Source organism: Hyla sarda, chromosome 8, assembly GCF_029499605.1.
Source record: "Hyla sarda isolate aHylSar1 chromosome 8, aHylSar1.hap1, whole genome shotgun sequence".
NCBI lineage: Eukaryota > Metazoa > Chordata > Amphibia > Anura > Hylidae > Hyla > Hyla sarda.
The window spans coordinates 104,783,979-104,807,128 of NC_079196.1; the positions used below are offsets into that span (position 1 = coordinate 104,783,979).

Below are 23,150 nucleotides of genomic sequence, written 5' to 3' on the forward strand. Positions count from 1 at the left end.
TTTATCGTTAATTCTGAAAATCTTTGTTACAGGTTGATTAGTTGAGTTGCCATAACAAGTTTAAAATAGTAGCACAAATAGGATTTGTAATTACACATTGCTTTGTTTCTTTATGTACATTACGCTCAGATAAGGAAAATGTGTATTTTTCCTTTATTTTTCTGCCAGCACAAACATGAATATCTGGTTTTGTTTAAATTTCCTTGTACAATGCACAGTTAGAAGCCAAATTACATTGCAGATCTTCCTCTCTGCACTCATCAGCGACAATGCAAGTGGCACACTTAAGTAATAATACAATTTTCAGTGTCATATCATATTGTAGAAATGAGCTAGTGGTAATTAGCTCTTTTATTATCTCCATAACATCTCAGCATTTACAATTATAAGAACTAATTAGGTGAGAAATAAATGATAAACTGTAGAATGGATTTCAAAGATAGATGAAAAGAAAACAAGTGTGTATATGTATATTGCCCCATGCAGTAGGTCTGATGCTGCCCTAATTTGCTTTAATGAAAGAAAATAAAGGAGACATCACCATTAGTACTAATCATCTGCCATGTTTCCTCACTTTACAAAATTGTTTGATCGGCAAACACTGGTACACTAGCTTATAAGCCAACCAGAGTCACAGGTTGTTTTAGTCAGTTTGGGATGCTAAAGTAGCTACAAATTTGTTCCACTAGGGACAGATTTTCTCTTCAGCAGGAATACTGTTTCTATCAACACATCATCCCTGATTTATCAAAATGTGTGAGGCTATGTTCACACGTCCGGAATTTCCGCACAGAAAATCTCCATTCGGTCATTCCTCAAACTGTGGGTGCGGACACGGAATTCTGAATTTGAACGGCAGATGTTTTTGTGTGCACAAAGCAGCAGAATCCCATTAATTACAATACGGAATTCCGCACGTGTGAAAATCTGGAGAGATTTTTTCCCAGAACAGCCGATCACATCTCCGCTTTCATATCTTAAAGGAGTAGTCCAGTCCTGAAAAACGTATCCCCTATCCTAAGGATAGGGGATAAGTTTCATATCGTAGGAGGTCTGACCGCTGGGACTCCCCGCAATCTCCTGTATGGAGCCCCAGCAGCCTGCGGGAAGGGGTCGTGTTGACCACTGCACGAAGCGGCAGCTGACACACCCCCTCAATACAGAGCTATGGGAGAGTCGGAGATTGCCAAAGGCAGCGCTCCTGCTCTACCATAGAGTTGTATTGAAGGGGCGTGTCAGCTGCCGCTTCATGCGGTGTTCAACGCACCCCCTTCCCGTGGGCTGCCGGGTCCCCATACAGGAGATCGCGGGGGGCCCCAGTGGTTGGACCCCCCGCGATCTGAAACTTATGCCCTATCTTAAGGATTGGACTACTCCTTTAAAATCTTTGGTAAATGAACAGCTGAGGGGTGATTGGTCGCAGTGGGAACATCTATCACACAGTTTGATAAATCAGGACTATTCAGTCTCTTTCAACTTGACAACTTTTCCTGACACATTCTTGGAGAAAATTCCCAAATAAAGGGCAAATCTCCCAGTTCCTGTATTTTTTTTAAATGATACTCCCCTTAGACTTAGCAATTCAGTATTCTCAGATGTCTGTTTGGCCTATGAGTCATGTCAAAAAACTAAGGAGTGGGGAATGGGATTATTTGCCCCTATTGGCCTTAAAGGGTACTCATGTGGAAAACTATTTTTTTTTTATAATCAACTGGTGTCAGAAAGTTAAACAGATTTGCAAATTACTTCTATTTAAAAATCTTAATCCTTCCAGTACTGGGTTAAGATTTTTAAATAGAAGTAGTTTGCAAATCTGTTTAACTTTTTGGCACCAATTGATTTAAAAAACAAAAAGGTTTTCCACTGGAGTACCCATTTATGGACCAGACCAATTTTCTTTTTGCGTTTTTTCCACCTCTCCTTTTCATATCCATATTATTTAAAAATTGTTCACCTACAGGCCTAACAAGGGCTTGTTTTTTTGTGTGACCAATTGTACTTTTACCATAAAATGTACTGCGAAACAAAACACTTATTATTTGGGAGGGGAATTTATAATAAAACTGAAATTCTGCAACTTTTGGGGTTTTTGGTTTTTACACAGTGCATTTTATGGTAAGATTAATACATTATCTTTATTCTAGGTCAATGCAATTAGAATGATATCCAATTTATATAGTTTTTCTATTATTGTGCTTAAAAAAAAATGCAAACTTTTTTTAACGAAATTGGTATGCATGAAAAGGTCCTTTTCTGACCTCTATATTTTCTTTATTTTTCCGTATATAGGGATGTATGGGGCTCATTTTTTGTGCCGTGCTCTCTGGTTTTTATCAGTACCATTTTTATTTTGATGGGACTTTTTAATCTCTTTAAAAAAAATAAAAAATAAAAAATGATGTATGATGTGATTTTTAATGCTTATGTCATTTACCGTACAGAATCATAAATGTTATATTTGAATAGTTTGGACATTTGCGCACGCAGTGATACCAAATATGTTCATTTATTTTCTTTCTTTGTAAAATGGTAAATTAGGGGGGATTTTTTTTATTGAGCGGCGGGGTTATATAATTGGATCGGCTGCATCACGGAATCAGCGCTCGCTTCAAAGCTGCTTAAGGTTTCTTGGTTTTTAAGTTCCAGAACACAAGGAAGTACCTGTACGCCCTTGGTCCTTAACAGGTTAAACATGTATGCATATGTATGTCCTCTAGAGGTTGAATTCTCCAGAAGAAAAAAAAAAAAGTATTTTGGCCCTCATTTACTAAGAGTGTTTTGTTTTTAATCGTATGAAATGTTGTTTTAAACTTGCAGGATTCCTCTCTATTTACTATGGGGATTCACATATTAAAGAGGTTATCCACCATAAGGTGATTTTAGTACGTACCTAGCAGGCAGTTATGGACATGCTTAGGAAGGATCTGTTCTTGTCTTTGGACTAAATGGCTATGTTATGAAATTACCATAAAACTGTGGCTAGCTTTTTGTGAACTGGTATTTCCTGTTTGACTTTTCTTTTTTTGACTACAAATCCCACAATTCCATTTTCCTTCCTCCCACACATAAGCTACCCCACTTATTGAAACATAAATTAGCTGCATCCATTCAAAGACCTGTGGTTTTCAATCAGGGTGCCTACAGCTGTTGCATTAGTTGCAGATTGATCCCTCTCCGACCAAGCGGTCGCTCCACCCATTGAAGCAGACAGGCTCCCTGTCATCAGCTGACTAGTGAGTCAGGTCTCGGCCGCATTGCAATGACAACAGTCCTTTTGTATGCTGGTAAAAATAAATATTGGAGTGAAAATCACAGAAGAATTGTAAGAAAACCGTCACACACAGGTACATACTCTATATTATGATCTACACTAACTTTACAGCCCCTTTAGCATAGTCAATTAAACAATATTCCTGGAATACCCCTTTCAGGCCCCTTTCACACTGCTGTTAGTGCACGGCAGTGTGACGGCTGCTTGGCGAGCCGGGAAGAATAACTGGAGAAAAATTACAGCATGTGCCGTCTTTTTCTCCTGTTATTCATAAAGGGTCCCGGTGGTCCCCATAATAGTAAATGTGAGCCACCGGGACCCGTTGTTTGCCATTGCTCCCCATTATAAGAATGGCTGTTAAAGTCAGGAAAAAAAAAGAGAGACTTTGACGGCCATTCTCGACAAGGAGCAACGGCAGTGTGAAAGTAGCCTTACAAGTCAGTAACATTTTCTGACCAGCTATTTCTAGGTTTAAATTTCCAGCCATTTAGTCACAGGATTTTTTGTCAATTCACTTATAAATTGGTTGGGTTGTGATCAAACTTTTTGACCACACCCCTTTTGTGGCAGACCATGCCCCTTTCCACCTTTTCGCAATGTAGTGTCGGGTTAGTCAGATTTTCCTGGTGCACACTGTCCCACACTGTCCCACACTATTTCAGACATGTCGCAGACACTATGCACCAAAATAACTTGAAAAAAAACCCGACAAAAACGAGTGGGTTTTAGCTTAGTAGATGAGGGCCTTTATCTATATACAGTGAAACCTCTTTGATAAGACCACCAACTTTTTCATTGGAAATAGTCATGAAAAGTAAATAGCCATGATTATAAATGTATGGTGAACTGAAAATTCGTCACACAAATTCTGGTATGAATAAGGAGATGGGGGGAGATTTATCTAAATCTGTCCAGAGGAAAAGTTGCTGAGTTGCCCATAGCAACCAATCAGATCACTTCTTTCATTTTTTAAAAGGCTTGTGAAAAATGAAAGAAGCGATCTGATTGGTTGCTATGGGCAACTCAGCAACTTTTCCTCTTGTCAGGTTTTGATAAATTTCCCCCATAGTCTTTTGGAGAGGTTTTACTGTACTGTGTATTGTAGGTGGTAAATAGTGGTATGGTAAGCTTTAATAGCGGTCTGTGGGTTCCAATATGGCTCTGTATTACTTGAAGGGTGCCATTTGCATGCAGCCTTGTTTTGATCCTTTTTTTTCTTTATTCACATTTTTTTTTCTCATTGCACATATCACAAGTGCAAAGCTACATTCTAATTAGAATGTCCATTATGTATGTCTGTATGTTTCAGTATGCTTTTTAAGCAAGGCCTTATATGTTCCTCATAATGCTGTTTAGGTACATTGCTGATGTGTAGGAAACCTTTTCAATTTCTGATTAAAGGCCACCATTTACAAATAAATGATTCTTACATTCTGCACCGCTATCATCTAAATCTTCTAAATTTGACCAGTTTAAGGTTAAATTACAGAGCCAACCATGGAATATCTGTGGCATGTAATGATAGCATCCACATAAAATCCTCAATAATCCCTAATTTTAAATTACCTATAACGTGCTCTAAGGAAAGCCAAGTTCTGCCAAAATTGTTCTGCACAAGCTTGTCACATGTTGAAGTCTCACCCTTGCCTTTCCACTTAGTTATTATTAGGTTGATTTATTACATAAGCAATAATGCACTAAATTGCAAATATCCATTCAATTTAGTTTTCAGGTAAAAAAAGGGAGTTCAGTCCTCAGCTTCCACCTGGTTGGGATATGTGGAGGGGGGGGGGGGGGGGGGGTTGAGAGGGAAAGAAAGAAATAAATATATATATATATATATATATATATATATATATATATATATATATTAATAATAATAAATATAAAATAAATATGTATAATTAAGAAATGGTGATAATCCTGGTCATAGTAATATTCATGGTAATGATATGGAAAATAATTATATGAAAAATAAACTATAAAACAGGAGATTAGAGATGAGTGAAGTTACAGTAATTCGATTCCTCATGAACTTCTCGACTCGGCAGTTGCTGACTTTATCCTGCATAAATTAGTTCAGCTTTCAGGTGCTCCGGTGGGCTGGAAAAGGTGGATACAGTCCTAGGAGAGTCTCCTAAGACTTTATCCACATTTTCCAGCCCACCGGAGCACCTGAAAGCTGAACTAATTTATACAGGCTAAAGTCAGCAAACGCCAGCGGTTCTGACATAAACGCAAAAAATAAATACCCACATGTTACCCCATTTTGGAAACTACACCCCTCAGGGAATGTAACAAGGGGTATAGTGAGCCTTAACACCCCACAGGTGTTTGACGAATTTTCGTTAAAATTGGATGGGAAAATAAAATGATTGGGCTTTTGAAGAGAAAATTTGTCCGGAATTGAAGGCCACGTGTGTTTACAAAGCCCTCATAGTGCCAGAACAAAGGACCCCCCCCCCCCACATGTGACCCCATTTTGGAAACTACACCCCTCACTTAGTGTAACAAGGGGTGCAGTGGGCATTTACTCCCCACAGGTGTCTGACAGATTTTTGGAACAGTGTTCCGTGAAAATGAAAAATTTAATTTTTTCATTTGCACAACCCACTGTTCATAAGATCTGTCAAACACCAGTGGGTGTAAATACTCACTGCACCCCTTATTAAATTCTGTGAGGGTTGTAGTTTCCAAAATGGGGTCATATGTAGAGGGGTCCACTGTTCTGGCACCACGGGGGGATTTGTAAAAGCATATGGCCCCTGACTTCCATTCCAAACAAATTCACTCTCCAAAAGCTCAATGGCTCTCCTCTTCTTCTGAGCATTGTAGTGTGCCAGCAGAGCACTTGATGTCCACTTATGGGGTATTTCCATATGCAGAAGAAATGGGGTTACAAATTTTGTGGGTCATTTCCTCCTATTACTCCTTGTAAAAATGTAAAATTTGGGGAAAAACAATCATTTTAGTGAAAAATGTTTTTTCACATCCAACTTTAACAAAAAGTTGTGAAACACCTGTGAGGTGTTAATGCTCACTGTACCCCTTGTTACGTTCCTTGAGTGGTGTAGTTTCCAAAATAGTATGCCATGTTGGTCTTTTTTTCTGTTCTGGCACCATAGGGGCTTCCTAAATGTGACAAATCCACCAAAAACCATTTCATTCCAATTTGCTTTCCGAAAGCCAAATGTGACTCCTTCACTTCTGAGCATTGTAATTCACCCGCAGAGCATTTTACATCCTAACATGGGGAATTTTCTTATTCAGAAGAGATGGGGTTACAAATTTTGGAGGGCATTTCTCCCATTACCTTTTGTAAAAATGGTAAATTTTGGGGGAAAAAAAACACTTTAGTGAAAATTCTTTTTTTTCATTTGCACATCTGCCTTTAACGTGCTTTGAGGGGTGTAGTTTCCAAAATGATATGCCATGTGGTTTTTTTTCTGCTGTTCTGGCACCATAGGGGCTTCCTAAATGCGACATGCCCCCCAAAAACCATTTCAGCAAAATTCACTCTACAAAATCCCGTTGTTGCTCCTTCCCTTCTTAGCTCTCTACTGTGCCCGCCGAACACTTGACATACACATATGAGGTATTTCCTTACTGGAGAGAAATTGGGTTACACATTTTGGGGTACATTTTCTCCTTTTACCCCTTGCAAAAATTCAAAAACTGGGTCTACAAGAACATGCGAGTGTAAAAAAATTAAGATTTTGAATTATCTCCTACACTTTGCTGCTGTTCCTGTGATACACCTAAAGGGTTAACACACTAACTGAATGTCATTTTGAATAGCTTGAGGGGTGTAGTTTTTATGATGTCATTTGTGGGGTATTTTGAATATAAAGACCCCTCTAATCCATTTCAAAACTGAACTTTTCCCTGAAAAATTCAGATTTTGAAAAATTTGTGGAAAATTGGAAAATTGCTGCTGAACTTTGAAGCCCTCTGATGTCTTCTAAAAGTAAAAACATGGCAACTTTATGATGCAAACATAAAGTAGACGCATTGTATATTTGACTCAATATATAATTTATTTGGTATGTCTATTTTCCTTACAAATAGAGAGCTTCAAAGTTAGAAAAATGCTAAATTTTAAATTTTTTCTTAAAATTTTGGAATTTTTCACCAAGAAATGATGCAAGTATCGACAAAAATTTACCACTAACAGAAAGTAGAATATGTCATGAAAAAATAATCACAGAATCAGAATGAAAAGTTAAAGCATCCCAGAGTTATTAATGCTTAAATTGACAGTGGTCAGATGTGCAAAAAATGGCCCGGTCCTACACTGAAAATTGCCTGGGTCCTTAAAGGGGTACTCCGCCCCTAGACATCTTATCCCCTATCCAAAGGATAGGGGATAAGATGTCAGATCGCCGCGGTCCCGCTGCTGGGGACCCCCAGGATCGCCGCTGCGGCACCCCGCTGTAATTACTGCACAGAGCGAGTTCGCTCTGTGCGTAATGACGGGTGATACAGGGAACAGAGCAGCGTGACATCATGGCTCCGCCCCTCGTGACAGCACGTCCCGCCCCCTTAATACAAGTCTATGGCAGGGGCGTGACGACCGCCACGCCCCCTCCAATAGACTTGTATTGAGGGGGCGGGCCGTGACGTCACGAGGGGCCATCACGTAACGATGCTCCGTTCCCTGTACTGCCCGTCATTACGTGCAGAGCGAACTCGCTCTGTGCAGTAATGACAGCGGGGTGCCGCAGCGGCAATCTCGGGGGTCCCCAGCAGCGGGACCGCGGCGATCTGACATATTATTACCTATCCTTTGGATAGGGCATAAGATGTCTAGGGGCGGAGTACCCCTTTAAGGGGTTAACACTTACACTGCTTAGCAGTCATGAGGATAGGTTTGTACTAAGGATGTCCCAATAGCATTTTTTTAAGATCGAGTAAGAGTATCAATACTTTAATTCTAGTACTTGACAATACCAAGTACGAGTACTTATATTTTAAAGGGAATCTGACAGCAGAGTGACCCGGTTTCTGGCACTGCTTACCGTATGATATGTGGGTCCTTGTTGTGTACAATGGAGGCGGCTGCTGTAGTATGAGCCAAGATTTCTCTCTTCTCCATTGGACAGAACAGGGAATTTGTATTGGCGGCGAGAACGATGATCACATGGTGAGCAGCGTTAGAAACTGGGTCACCTGCACTATCTACCTATAAATTTAAGTTAGTACAGGTGACTCTGCTGTAAGATTGTCTTTAATAGTAGGTAGTATCCCCTTGTAAGTAATATAGATAGTTGAAGACATTAGACAGCAGCCCACCCTGTAGACAGCAGCACCCCCCCCTGCAGACATTTGTATCAGCCCTCCTGTAGCCAGCAGGACCCCCCTTTTAGCCGGCAGGACACCCCCTTTTAGCCGGCAGGACCCCCCCTTTTAGCCGGCAGGACCCCCCTTTTAGCCGGCAGGACCCCCCCTTTTAGCCAGCAGAACCCCCCCTTTTAGCCAGCAGGACCCGACTTTTAGCCAGCATTACCACCCTTTTAGCCAGCAGGACCCGACTTTTAGCCAGAAGGACCCGACTTGTAGTTGCTTACTTGCCTGTCGCCGCTCTGCTGCTCCGTTCTGCCGTCTGAATCATGTGGTCTTATGGAGGAGCATGTGACACACACGTCACTCTGCTTCCTCTGTAGCGTTACGTTGGGCGCAGGGGACGACGTAGAGGGACGTGGGTGTCACATGCTCCTCCATAAGACCACATGATGCAGACTGCAGAACGGAGCAGCAGCAGTAATCGGAACGGCAGAACAGGGCTGCGGCATGATGCGGATCAGAGAAGCAGCGGAGCACTCCACCAGGTATCGGCTTTAGTATCTCTTTTATTCTATCAATTTTTAGCATCAAGTGGTATTTTCAGTACTTTTGTATGTTCACAATTACTGTTGCATGCGCTGACTTTCATGGATATGCATGTTATCCTGAATTCTGTCTAGAAGTCTCTACATTTTGCACATGTGCCCTTGACTGATGAAAGCTTGTTAACATACACACAGACTGTTCTCCAGTGTTTGCAGACATTCACATTAACTGGGAATAACATGTTGATTCTTTTGACACATATTATGCATTGACTAACAGGGCTTTTTTTTCCTTTCAAATTTCTGGTAAACTTGCTTATTCTGTCTCCTCCTTCTTATTTTCATGCAATTCCTTTGGCATAGAAGTTGAAAGATTCTGAAAACTAGGTAAGTAATCCAAAAGTAAAAGGCTAAAATGAATGGTAATTAGCACTTAGTTTCAACTTCAAGGAAACAATTTATGCACAACAGTTGTTTCATATCTAGCTTCAGTAAAGGTAAAGCTTGTCGGCACTGCTATCCCTCAATGCATCTCCCTTATTTCGTCTATGTGTATAGCTCAGCTAGCAGTAAGTTGGTGAATCTTGTGTGGTGGTGCTCATGTACATAGAAACTCAGGGTACGTACAGTTCCAATAGCAAGAAAGAAGTACAGGCAACTCACCACATTGTAGATTTTCACTCTGTGTTTATTGCTGACATTCATGGGTCTACCTATATAGAACCTCATGCACTCACATACAATCGCATAGATCACATTTTTAGACCTGCAACACATAAAGTCCGTTATTTCCTTTTTAACCCCTCCTAAGTTTACAAAGTTACTTGTCATGAAATGGTTACACCAATTACAGTTCCCACATTTTTTATTTCCTCTAATTAGTGACTTGTTTAACCAATTTTCTTCTGATGTTCTTTTTTCTATTATTTTGCTTTGTACTAATTCATCTTTTAGATTTTTAGTTCGCTTGAAAGCTATCATTGGTTTTTCTATTTTTAGATTCCTTAGAATCTGGTCTCTCTCTATAAGGTGCCAATTTGTCAGTATATATCTTTTTATGACTTGGTGCATGGGACTGTATTTAAATGTAAATGTGAACCTTTCCTTTTTTTTATGTTATCTCTTTATACTAGGATACCACAGGAGATGGCGGTCGAGTGCATCAGGGAAATCTTAGTCCGGACAGGAAAAACAAAGTATTTTATAGATTTCATCTGCGAGTCAATTCATTTCATATTAATGGGGACCCCAGTATCCTGTACGCTGGCGAACCTGTACCTTGCAGCTTTCGAGGAAAAGTACATCTTCACAAATGCTAACCCCTTCCTAGAGCATATAGGACACTACTCACGTTTTGTTGATGACGTGTTCATGCTCTGGAAGGGCACACCAAAAGACTTTGAAAATTTAATTAGTTATCTTAACAATAACCAAATGAATATGGCCTTTACCTCGAAACATAGCAACACAGAACTAGAATTAGAATTCCTAGACGTCCTCATAAAAAAGCAAAATGAAAAAAAACAGCAAGTAACACATTGCTACACTATACTAGCTACCACCCCATTCACACAAAAGAAGCAATGCTATATGGACAATTACTTAGACTCAGACGGATCAATAATACAGAAGAAGCATTGAACACACAAGCTGAAGAACTGGTTAACCGACTAGAAAACAGAGGATACCCACTACAAATGCTAAAAAAAAAGACAGCAGAGAGAGTAAAGAAAATTGTCAGAAACACCTTACTGAAAAACAGGAGACACAGAAAACACACAAAAATGAGAGATAACATCAAAAAAGGAAAGGTTCACATTTACATTTAAATATAGTCCCATGCACCAAGTCATAAAAAGAGCTATACTGACAAATTGGCACCTTATAGAGAGAGACCAGATTCTTGGGAATCTAAAAATAGAAAAACCAATGATAGCTTTCAAGCGAACCAAAAACCTAAAAGATGAATTAGTACAAAGCAAAATAATAGAAAAAAGAACATCAGAAGAAAATTGGTTAAACAAGTCACTAATTAGAGGAAATAAAAAATGTGGGAACTGTAATTGGTGTAACCATTTCATGACAAGTAACTTTGTAAACTTAGGAGGGGTTAAAAAGGAAATAACGGACTTTATGTGTTTCAGGTCTAAAAATGTGATCTATGCGATTGTATGTGAGTGCATGAGGTTCTATATAGGTAGTACTATTAGACCCATGAATGTCAGATTCAGAGAACACATGCACTCCATAGAGACAAGAAAGGGCTCACCAAGATTAATTGAGCACATAATTACGGAACATGAAGGAAATATAAAAAACATAACATTTTTAGGCATAGAAAAAGTAAAAATAAAAGCAGATCAGGACAATGTGAAAAAACTAAGGTAAATAGAAGCCCGATAGATATTGAGAACGGGAGCTCAAGAAATGAAGGGGTTAAACGACAGAATAGATATGGGAGTCTTCCTCTGAGCATTGAGTATGGTTACAAATAGTTTTTTTAGTACATATTTTTTAACAATGTATCACCGCAATTTTGCTATCTTCACTAGTATAAAAATATGGAATGTATTTATTGTTATTTTTTCAAAATAACTCTTATAAAATTATTTGTAAGATTGTAGCTCCGCTCACCTTGGCACAACGTCATGATTGAAGGAGGAGATATATGGTCACGTGCACAGGTGAATGGAGACGATCTGTTGAAGTTCCCAAGTGGAAAGAAACAGCTGTCATCGTATACGCACTAGCGATCGGCATCCCGGTGCGGCGTGGGGCCGCTTTGCCTGCATGTCCCAGCAATAAATACAGAGTGAAAATCTACAACGTGGCGAGTTGCCTGTACTTCTTTCTTGCTATTGGAACTGTTGTTTCATATCTGGGTTTGTTTTAGAGCCCCAGAAATTTTAGCAACATTAGGTTTGCACTGCATGTGCCAATGATTCGGCATCCTCTATTTATTTTATTATAAATAAATAAATTAAATAAATAAAAATTAGGGGGGGGGGGGTTAACTGCTGTGTTCGTCCTCAATTTTCAGAACAGGACTCCTCTCTCACCTCTAAGTGCTCCCCACCTTCTGAGACAAACTGGTTTTGGGAGCGACGAGGTACTCCACCAATCACTGTCCCAGTGTTCAGACCTCCCCCTCCCCCCCCCCCCCCGGGAGGGCCCTTACCTGGCTCCTCACCTTCTGATTGGCTCTCCATGGCTCTAGACAGCCTCAGGAGGCTGGAGCAATATACTATCATAGCATTGAACAGTGTATGCAATCTAATGATTGCATGTAATAGTCCCAAACTATATCCAAACTATAAAAATATAATATTAATTAAACTGCAAAATACCTAAGTCCAGAATTGCATAGTTTTGGTCACATTGTATACACTAAAAGAAGTTATAATTTTTTTAAAGTAAAACAAAATAAAACCTATATAATTTGGGTATCATTATAACCGCTTGGACCTCCAGAATAAAAATAATGGCCCTGATTTACTATTGTAAACCCGACCTGTTTTGTCGGGTTGTGCGCCAGTAACTGGTGCATTGCGCCAGAAATTCTGTCTGCGCCAGAATTTGCAGCAGAAGTGAAAAGTACCTGACTAACTTTCCACTTTACACCCCGGAAAGGGGTGTGGTCGCTGAAAAGGGGCATGTCCTTGACTCTTTCGACATCCGAACATATTTACTAAGGTTTCCACAGAAAATGTGGCAGATGTGAGTTGAGGAAAGCCCCAAAGCTCAGAGCATGTGTTAAAAAAAAAAAAACTAAAATGTAGGGAAACATTAGTAAGTACACTTAAAAAATATCTGTTGGAGAAGAAAAAAAACTCAAAAAAAGCTACTCTGCACTCTTAGTAAATCAGTGCCAATGTGTAATTTTTACAGAGAAGGATAGGGGATAAGATGTCTGGTCGCGGAGGACATGTATGGAGGGGGCGGGGCTTGATTTCATGAGGGGGCGTGGTGTTATGTCACGTCTCCAGTCCTGGAAAGAATGAGCTTTTTGAGACTGGAGGCAGTCTCGCATAGAATGCAGGTGCTGCAGGGAGATGGCGGGGGTCCCAGCAGCGTGCCCCTGCAATCAGACAACATATACCCTATCCAAAGGATAGGGAATAAGATGTCTTGGCCTGGATAACCACGTCAACATAATAGCAATGTATGTTAATAACGGGCCTTTCTCCAAAACAGGACAACAGATCCCAGTAAGTTATACCATATTTTATTTTTTGTGTGTGTTGGGTTTAGTGCGGGTGAACCGGCTGTCAGTATTGCTTTAAGTTTATTCTACCTTAATTGGAGCAGTTATCTGTTTTTTTGGACTGTGAAGCCACCTGCTCATAGTCATTGGGAGATTGTTCTCAACTGTTGTGCCATTATGTTATATACCTGCAGCATTTCCTTGTCTATGTAATAGCTCACTCTGTGCACTTTGTTGACATCCTGCTAGGCACCTCAGTTCTTAGTATGATAAAATAGCCATTCTTCCACTTCCAGGTCACTCACTACTTGTAATATTTACGTAATCATGACATGTTAGAACACTATATACTAAGATATATAAGGCAAGTGGGCTGTATTTACATGTTTTGCCATTACATAATCTCATATGGAAACTTAATCAATCACATTTCAAAACTAACAATAGCTGCTAAATTCTTATGACATTTCATTAATTTAGAAAGCTGATAGAAGCGCGGCCTCTTCAAGATGAGGTCCTGTGATTTCTATCCATTATTTGCATATTTTGTTTTCTTTAGGTCAAACAGGCAAAGGTGAAAGACCTAAATTAATTCTTTGCAGAAGATGTATATGAGATCTGTTGTGTCTAACAGACAACAGAACTCCTGCTCTAGGTTATCGGATAATGCATACTGATGGATGAAGACTGGCTTACCAGCACACATTTTTTTTTCTTAATTTTATTGCATCCTCTTCCAAGTGAACCCTACTGTCATTTTTCTCTTCTTGCCCTCCATTTTACATTTCACGGTTTTCTCTTGTGTAATCTAAGACGAAAAGGTGAGGCCAGCAGTATCACTCATTGGCCACTGTGAAAGGAATCTAATTTTCTATCTCTCACTTTTCTCTTCTGTACTGCTATGCAGATGTGTGACTCTCCTCTAGGCTGTCAATTAAAAATCTAATGAAACAAGGCATGCTTATTATCAGTACTTTCCATGTATTTATAAATCATCCACTTTCTCATTCGATTTTTTATTCATCCCATTTTAATACGAATAATAAACATACATCAAGCAGTAATTTTACATTTTCCTATTTCTATAGTTCCCAAATGTGTTTGTAAATACTCAGGATGTATAAAGAATTAGCCCTGGCATTAGAAGTAAATACATTCATCTTTCTGAACATGGATTAAAGGGGTACTCCGCCCCTAGACATCTTATCCCCTATCCAAAGGATAGGGGATAAGATGTCTGATCGCGGGGTTCTGCCGCTGGGGACCCCCGCAATCTCTCTTGCAGTACCTGCTTGTCATCAGCTGCACGGAGCAAAGATTGCTCCGTGCTGATGACTCACGATACAGGGACCGAAGTATTGTAACGTCGCGCCCGCCCCCTCTTCACGCCCCACCCCCTCAATGCAATTCTGTGGGAGGGAGCGTGGTGGCCAATCTTCGCTCCGGGCAGTTGATGACAAGCGGGTGCTGCAGGATAGATTGCGGGGTCCCCAGTGGTGGGACCCCTGCAATGAGACCTCTTATCCCCTATCCGTTGGATAGGGGATAAGATTTCTAGGGGCGGAGTACCCATTTAAAAGCACAATACTATTTGCTTCTTTGTTTAGGTGTTTTTTTTTTTTTTATAGCAGATGAATAGATTTACCTTGCACAGCTGTGATCCTCAACATTAGTTTCTTAAAGCCCTATTATACTAGGTGAATATCAGCTATACAGGCAGATATCATCCTGTGTAGTAGAGCCAGCAATCAGCCATCGGAAGCGCAAACACTCCATCATCTGATCGGGTCACTTTAACTTATCAAAAAATGATCACTCAGTGGCCGCACATCTCCCCATGTAATAAGGAACATTCGGCCGCCAAGTGATGGCAGCAAAGGGCTGCATGAACGATCTAGCAATCATTCATGTGGCCCTGCGCATGCAGTGGTCAAGCGCTCGTTTACAGTGCCCTGAGGGTGGTCTAATACAGTCCTTAGACCTTGTTTACATTGAGTTATTTTTCACACATTTTTTAGATGTAAGTTTGAAATCTGTGTCAAAAACATAACAAAATAAATGGAATTTTTACTCCTGCAACCCGCATGAAAAATGTGTGATAGCCTTGACTTGGATTAGCTACATTGAATAGGTCTAACCCAAATTCTCAGCAAATATGGCTCAGATTATCTTACAAGTAATTGGCCTCCTCTCGCATTCCCCCAAAATACATATATGATACATTCTATAATGTACAGTATATGTATTATATAGAAAAATTGGACCATGAGCCACTGTGGCGATGGGGCTGATTAAAGCAATTATATTACTTGTTATATTCATGTAGTCATGAAATGTTAGAACATTATATACTAAGGTATATATGGGCAGTGAGGCTGCATCTACATATTTTACCATTACATAGTCTCAAATTTCATCAATCACATTTCAAAACTAACAATAGCCGCTCTAAATTCTTATGACATTTCATAAATTTAGAAAGCTGATTGTGTACAGAAACTAAATTCTGTTGGATGTTCTGTGCACAGAGGATCACTATGCAGAGCTCTGTCTGTAGGAGCAGTGACGGAGCATATGTGTCCATCATCAATTAGGTGGAAATTCACATTGCTATACAGTTTTAACACCAGATGATGTCATACTTTGTAAGAAAATGTCTCTATTTTCACTAGATAATTTTAAAAACAAGGTGAATTGCAAACATTATTTTTTTTTAACTTTATCTTTTCAGTCTGTTTATATGTAGAAACAACAGAAAAATAAACAGAAACACACCCTGGAAGTGGTGGCCTTTAGTTTTATTTTAGTGAGTAGACATACTGTATATACTCTGTTAGGACCAAAAATTTTCCCACTGTTTACATAGCTTACACTACTCAGAACTACTCTATACTGTCACCATTTCTGTTGCTTCTGTTTCTGAGAGTTTGCCATAGAGATACACAGGTGCATATCCCCTTTTCTCTGTATGTGCAGTGTACGGGAGACATCATATCAGGTAGTCTCCACCTAATAGCGACCTACCAAAATTAGAGTTGGAACCTTTAGAGCATTTACATGTTTATACTTTTTTATGCATTTATGCTGATATGGATTAAAGCATAAAGCCTAAATGCTAATAATTAGCTCACACAATATATGTGGAAATTAAAATATATAGACCCTTCTTGACTTTGAATTCTTTATATTGTAAAATGAGTTGCACATGCATCCTTACTTGTCTTTAAAACAGAGATTTTTATAAGTCTTTGAATGACAGCAACACTGTAATGAACTATGTGGAAGCATTTATCCATAGAGTAAAAAAATACAACCACTTCTAAAACAAGAATTAGATGTTTTACCCCATTTTAAAGAATGTTGTATTCTCAAATATTTGATGTCTTACAAGAATGTTACTGAAACCTTCTCACACGTGTTATCAGTTAGTTCTGACATATTTCAGAAATCCACTCAGTACAATCAGGCTTCATGTACAGTTTGTGGAATGCATTACAATTACACCTGTGATTGCTGCTCTGCAGGAAAGCAAATCCAGCTGCTATGATCTAATTTAAAGGAGTTCTTATTTTTTACTTACCGTATATGCTCTATTATAAGCCAAGTTTTTCATCATATTTTTTCATGCTCAAAATGCCCCCCTTGGCTTAAACTCGAGCGAACCCCAAAAAAAAAAAAATAAATAGCTTTAGGCATTTTCGGCATACCGGTGGGGGTGGGGGGAGGTTGAGCTGGGCCGTCCATCTTCACTGCAGGGACAGTCCACGGAGGGTGAGCCGGGATGGGCCATCCATCTTCACCGGGAGGCTCTCTTCTCTGCTCTAGGCCATCCCTGGACTAGTGACGCTGCAGTGACACCGACACCGTGCAGGGACGCCCCTTGATGTCACATGTCTTCTGCGCACGGACATCCCCGTATGGCGGCAATGCAGCATCACTAGTCCAGGGATGGCCTGGAGCAGAGAATAGGGCCTCCCGGTGAAGATGGATGGTCCGGACCGGCTCAACCTCCCCACCGGAATGCGGACCATCCCTGCAGTGAAGATGGACGGCACAGACCAGCTCACCCTCCCCACCGGAATGCGTACGGTCCCTGCAGTGATGATGGGTGGTCCCTGCAGCTATTAGAGCAACAACTGGTAAAGTGTGTAATAGTTCCCGTATGTGAATAAATGGCAAACACAAATGGAAGATTTCTGGGCTCTTGAAACAGTTGACATGACTCATTGCCCCATTCTTAAAACATTTTCACAGTTATCTGCTTGTAATATCTATGTTTTTGTTTAGTAGTTCTAAAAGATCATGGCAGACTTTGATGAGTTCTCGGAATAAGGCATCTTGCTGGGTCTGTTTATGCTGGGTTTCTAAGGTGTGGAGTTGTTGGAGGAGGACTGACAACTTAGCTGATGCTGCTCTCTTGAGTCTAGACCCATGTTTGATCAATATTCCTCTTAGAACACATTTAATTGTTTCCTACTTCACCAGGGGCGAAGACGGGTCTAAGGAGTTATCCTGGCTAAAATGTGAGGTCGTCCAAGAGGAGAGACTTGTTGAGTCGCTAAGCTGAATGTAGCTTGACAAGAGAGCAGCGTAAAAGAGCTAATATCAGGAGCATGGTCTGAGAAGGTGGTTACACCTATCTCAATGGATGGGAAGGATGGTAGGAGGTGATGGGAGCAAAGAACATAGTCGATACAACTATAGGATTGTCGAGGATGGGAATAAAAGGTATAATCCCTGCCCTGTGGATGCATAGTCTGCCACACATCTGCCAACTGTAAGGAATTAAAGGACAACTGTAGTGGTGCACATTTATATATGCCCGTGTCGGGGTCTCAAAAATAAAAAAAAAATAAACTCATATATAACTTCCTACGAGCCCCCGTTGGTCCGGCACAGGCCTCACGGTCCGGCAGTGCTGGCATGATTCCACTTCCTGGGGACGCCGCAGAGGCGTCGGCGTATCACCGGCAGTAGCGATGTCCCACCCTGGCCTGTGATAAGCTGAGCCCACTGTCATGTAAGGATCTCTGGCCGGCTTCTTACATGACAGTGGGCTCAGCCTATCACAGGCCGGGGCAGGACATCGCTACGGCCGGTGATATGCCGATGGCTCTGCGGCGTCCTCGTCCCCAGGAAGTGGAATGACGTCAGCACTGCCGGACCGTGAGGCCTGTGCCGGACCAACTGTGGCTCGTAGGAAGGTATGTATGAGTTTATATTGTTTATTTTTGAGGCCCGGGCACAGGCATATATAAATTGTACCACTACAGTTGTCCTTTAAGCTTTTGCCTAAGGGCTCTGAGTTTACTGTGTGGTAAATATGAATGACCCGAGGAGGTGTCAACAGATTGAAAGAGAGGGAGGTTCAGATCACCACACAGTCCTATCGCAAAATCAGTCAAAGCTTCAAGTGTTTTTATGAGGAAGGGTATTTGGCCATAATTAGGGGCATATATGGAGGCTACAGTAAATTTCTGACCTGAAATTTCACAATTTGCGAAAACGTAGCGAGCATTGGGAGCGAGAGAAGAGTCAAGAATAGTGAGTGGGAGAGATCTATGGAAAGCCAGGGATGCTCATTTAGATCTAGTATCAGAACTTACACTGTGTAGCCAAAGTGGATAATCAGCACCATCCAGAGTGCTAACAGGAGCATCAAATATGGGGAAGAAAAAGGGGTGGTCAAATTCGGGACCGTAGGGTAGCATCAGGAAACTCCTAGCCAAGTAGGCAACAAAGGGGTACTGGTATGGAACAGGCTACATGACTAATTGGCGGGGACAAGCCCCATGAAATCTAATGGGAGAAAGGCAATAAAAGAGTTATGGCAAATAAGTCAGAAATAGGCAATAGATGATTATCAAAAATATAGTACAGAATAAAAAACAAATAACTATTTCAACATAGGAAAACCATTTAAAGAATATATAGAAAACAGCTCAATATTAAGCTATTATATCTAGCAAAGAGTGAGAACAATAGACCGTAGAGGCGTTGTTCACTCCATCCATGTCTTCACATCACCTAAAAGGGAGAGAAAACATCAGGCTAAAAAATAAGGCGAGTAAGTTATACTCAAGTCTTTCTTTTCTGACGTTGAGCTAGCGGGGCTGAGCGCAGGTCAGCTTGGCGATCATTCAGGACATGTGGATGGACAGGGAGTCAGGCTGATGGAATAGGAGAAGGAGAAGGAACAAGCGATTTCAGTCTATTAGTGAGATCGAGAGTTTGAAAGTAGTAAGAAAGGTCTGCAGATCTTCCGGGCTTTGGAGAGTGGCTGTTGCAGTTCCATGTTTAGCTAGCTATTAATGCAAATGGAAATCCCCATCTGTAAGTAATTTGTGCGTTTTGTTGAAGTTGTAGTAATGGTTTCAAGGAAGAGCGGAGGCGAAGAGTGCGTAGTGATAAGTCTGGAGACAGATGGATCTGGATTGCGTGCTTTCCGCATAATTTCATCCTTCTGTAGATAGTGGTGGACCGAAAGATGACATCTCTCGGCAATTTGGGGTCTGGGTCTTCAGATCTCTATGCACTCTGTCAAGTTCTAGTGGAGTATCTGCTGGTTTTTGCTTTTGAATGGTCATGGACAAATTTTGGGGCAAAACCGATTCAGGAAGCCTTTTTTTTCTGATATTATTTCTTCTATTTCTATTGTCCATGTCATCTAGATGGTCAACAGCGAGGGCTTGGTGAATGGTGCTAGTATTGGTAGCCTCTTGGAGTTGTTGAATTTGTGAAACAGTTGTGGAGCGGAAGTCCTCAAGTGTTTGGACCCTGTCACAAAGATGGGTCACCTCCACCTTAATGGGTTTCAAATCTTGCTTCCAGGCCATTTTCAGGACGGAGGCCACAGATTGTATGTCAGCCTTTGTCGGAAGCAGTGCCAAGCGCGCTTATAGCTCAGGGTGGTTTTTCAGTGTATGAACTGCCATCTCAGGTGAGGGCAGAGAATGACTGGTCGGAGTGACAGCATGGGGGAGTATGCACCGTGGGAGGCATGTTGGACTGGAGTAGGGGTGCGACACGGTGATCCATCAACAGGAGTGTGTGAGTCATCTGAGGAGGATCGGTCTGCAACATTACGCCTGGTAGAGCGACTAATTAGGGGCGTCTTAAATAATTTCTTTTTGGCTGGGGGTCTCTCACCCCAGTAATCAGGGCATCACATCAGTTGAGGAGTCATGTTGACTTTTGCCTGAAAAAGAGGCATCAGAGTCCATTGCTTTGGAACAATCTATCACGTCCTGTGCAGGAGGTCCAGGAACCAGTGAAACAAAACGCTGATCCAAGGGAGGTGTATAAGAATCGGTATGCAAGGTTTGGCGCATACGGTTCTTGTGGTTAGTGTTTAGATACTGTTTGCCAAAGGTCAGATTGATTTTGGTCAGGAAGTGATGGTGAAATATGCACTTCGGCTGTTGATTCAGAAGCAAATAAATGTACCCCAGTATGTGTTGAGGAAGGTACTGGCAGTATGGGAGTAACGAGATATATACATACAGTCATGGCCGCAAATGTTGGCACCCCTGAAATGTTTTAAGAAAATGAAGTATTTCTCACGGAAAAGGATTGCAGTAACACACATTTTGCTATACACATGTTTATTCCCTTTGTGTGTATTGGAACTAAACAAAAAAAGGGTGGGGGAAAAAAAGGAAATTGGACATAATCTCACACCACCTCCAAAAATGGGCTGAACAAAATTATTTGCACCCTTTCAAAATTGTGGAAAAATAAGATTGTTTCAAGCATGTGATGCTCCTTTAAACTCACCAGGGGCAAGTAACAGGTGTGAGCAACATAAAAATCACACCTGAAAGCAGATAAAAAGGAGAGTCTTAGTCACTTAGTCTTTGCATTTTATGTCTGTGTGTGTGCGCCACACTAAGCAAGGACAACAGAAAGAGGACTTGAGAACCAAAATTGTGGACAAATATCAACAATCTCAAGGTTACAAGTCCATCTCCAGAGATCTAGATTTGCCTTTGTCCACAGTGTACAACATTATCAAGAAGTTTGCAACCCATGGCACTGTAGCTAATCTCCCTGGGCATGGACAGAAGATAAAAATTGATAAAAGGTTTCAAGGCGGGATAGTCCGGATGGTGGATAAGCAGCCCCAAACAGGTTGAAAAGATATTTAAGCTGTCCTGCAGGCTCAGGGAACATCAGTGTCAGCACAAAATATCCGTCAACATTTAAATTAAATGTAATGCTATGGCAGGAGACGCAGGAAGAACCCACTGCTGTCACAGAGACATAAAAAAGCAAGACTACATTTGGCCAAAATAAACTTGAGTAAGCCAAAATCCTTCTGGGATCCTTTTGGTAAAGCACATCATTCTACTGTTTACCTAAAAGGGAATAAGGCCTACAAAAAAAAAAAAAAAAGAACACAGTACCTACAGTGAAATATGGTGGAGGTTCAATGATGTTTTGGGGTTGTATTGCTGCCTCTGGCACTGGGTGCCTTGAATGTGTGCAAGGCATCACGAAATCTGAGGATTACTAACGGATTTTGGGTCACACTATACAGTCCAGTGTCAGAAAGCTGGGTTTCAGTCCGAGATCTTGGGTCTTCCAGCATGACAATGACCCCAAACATATGTCAAAAAGCCCATAGAAATGGATGGCAACAAAGCTCTGCAGAGTACTGAAGTGAGCAGCAATGAGTTTTATCTAAATCCCATTGAACACCTGTGGAGAGGAAAATTCCTCTTGGGAAAAGGCGCCATTCCAATAAGAGAGACCTGGAGCAGTTTGCAAAGGAAGAGTGGTCCAACATTCCGGCTGAGAGGTGTAAGAAGCTTATTGATGGTTATAGGAAGTGCAACCAAATATTGAGTTAAGGGTGCCAATAATTTGTCCAGCCCATTTTTGGAGTTTAGTGTGACATTTGTCCAATTAGCTTTTTTCCTCCATTTTTTAGTTTAGTTCTAATACACACAAAGGAAATAAACATGTGTATAGCAACACGTGTTACTGCAATCCTTTTCTGTGAGAAATACTTAATTTTCTTGAAAAATTTCAGGGGTGCCAAGATTTACCGCCATGACTATATTATACAACTAATGTGTGTGTGTGTGTATATATATGTATATATAATATACAAAAAGCAGGAGAGGGATCCGGCACTGTAACTCGGACTTCAAGTCCTAAATGGGTGCTCAGCTTCAACAGGTTCAAACTCCAAACCTTCTCAAACGTAATCCAAAAAAGGAAGCGGCACTCCAAGGTACAATAAACGGTGTATGTATTGACCCATTATGTCATTGCAACGTTTCAACCTCACAATGAGGTCTTTCTCAAGCAGTGTATTTGTGTTACATTACTTCCTTAAATATAATTAACCATGGTTACATCACTGGGTCATTTGCATCAATTAAACATAAAAACATTACAATACAGATGCATCAATATAACAGTGTCTCAGTGCATACATAAGTGTACAGTGTCCACATAAATAGTATAAATCCGCCAATCTCCATATACAGACTTATAAAATACAAAGTACAGTATGTAAACAACATACTACGTCATCCAGGGGGTTGATACCCCACCTCCAAAACAGTGTGTCGCACACCTGATTCGCCGCTTCATCCACGCGTCCTCTGTTTGTAAACAGAACCAATGTGCAAGTCTGGAAGTGCGCTGTGTTCCTAGCGCGCTCTTCACTGACTGACTCTGTCATATATATATATATATATATATATATATATATATATATATATATTATAACTTTTTTTAATAGCTCAGACATTTATGCATGCAGTGATACCACATATGTTTATGTTTATTTTTGTTTATATTATTTTATTTACAAACTGGGAAAAGAGGGGTGATT

The 23,150-nt window shown here is 40.6% G+C and overlaps 1 protein-coding gene across 5 annotated transcripts in view; it reads left to right on the top strand.

Annotated features, from left to right (window-relative positions):
- Positions 1 to 23,150, top strand: part of PARD3B (par-3 family cell polarity regulator beta) — a 1,515,381-nt gene that overhangs the window by 324,021 nt on the left and 1,168,210 nt on the right. The window contains exon 2 of one of the 5 annotated variants that reach the window (XM_056536588.1): positions 9,466 to 9,486. The exons of 3 other annotated variants lie outside the window; for them this stretch is intronic. The gene's annotated coding sequence lies outside the window, so the exon portion shown is untranslated. Of the gene's footprint in view, positions 1 to 9,462; positions 9,487 to 23,150 lie in introns of all 5 variants that reach the window. One more of the 5 variants, XM_056536587.1, reaches the window with a different exon arrangement.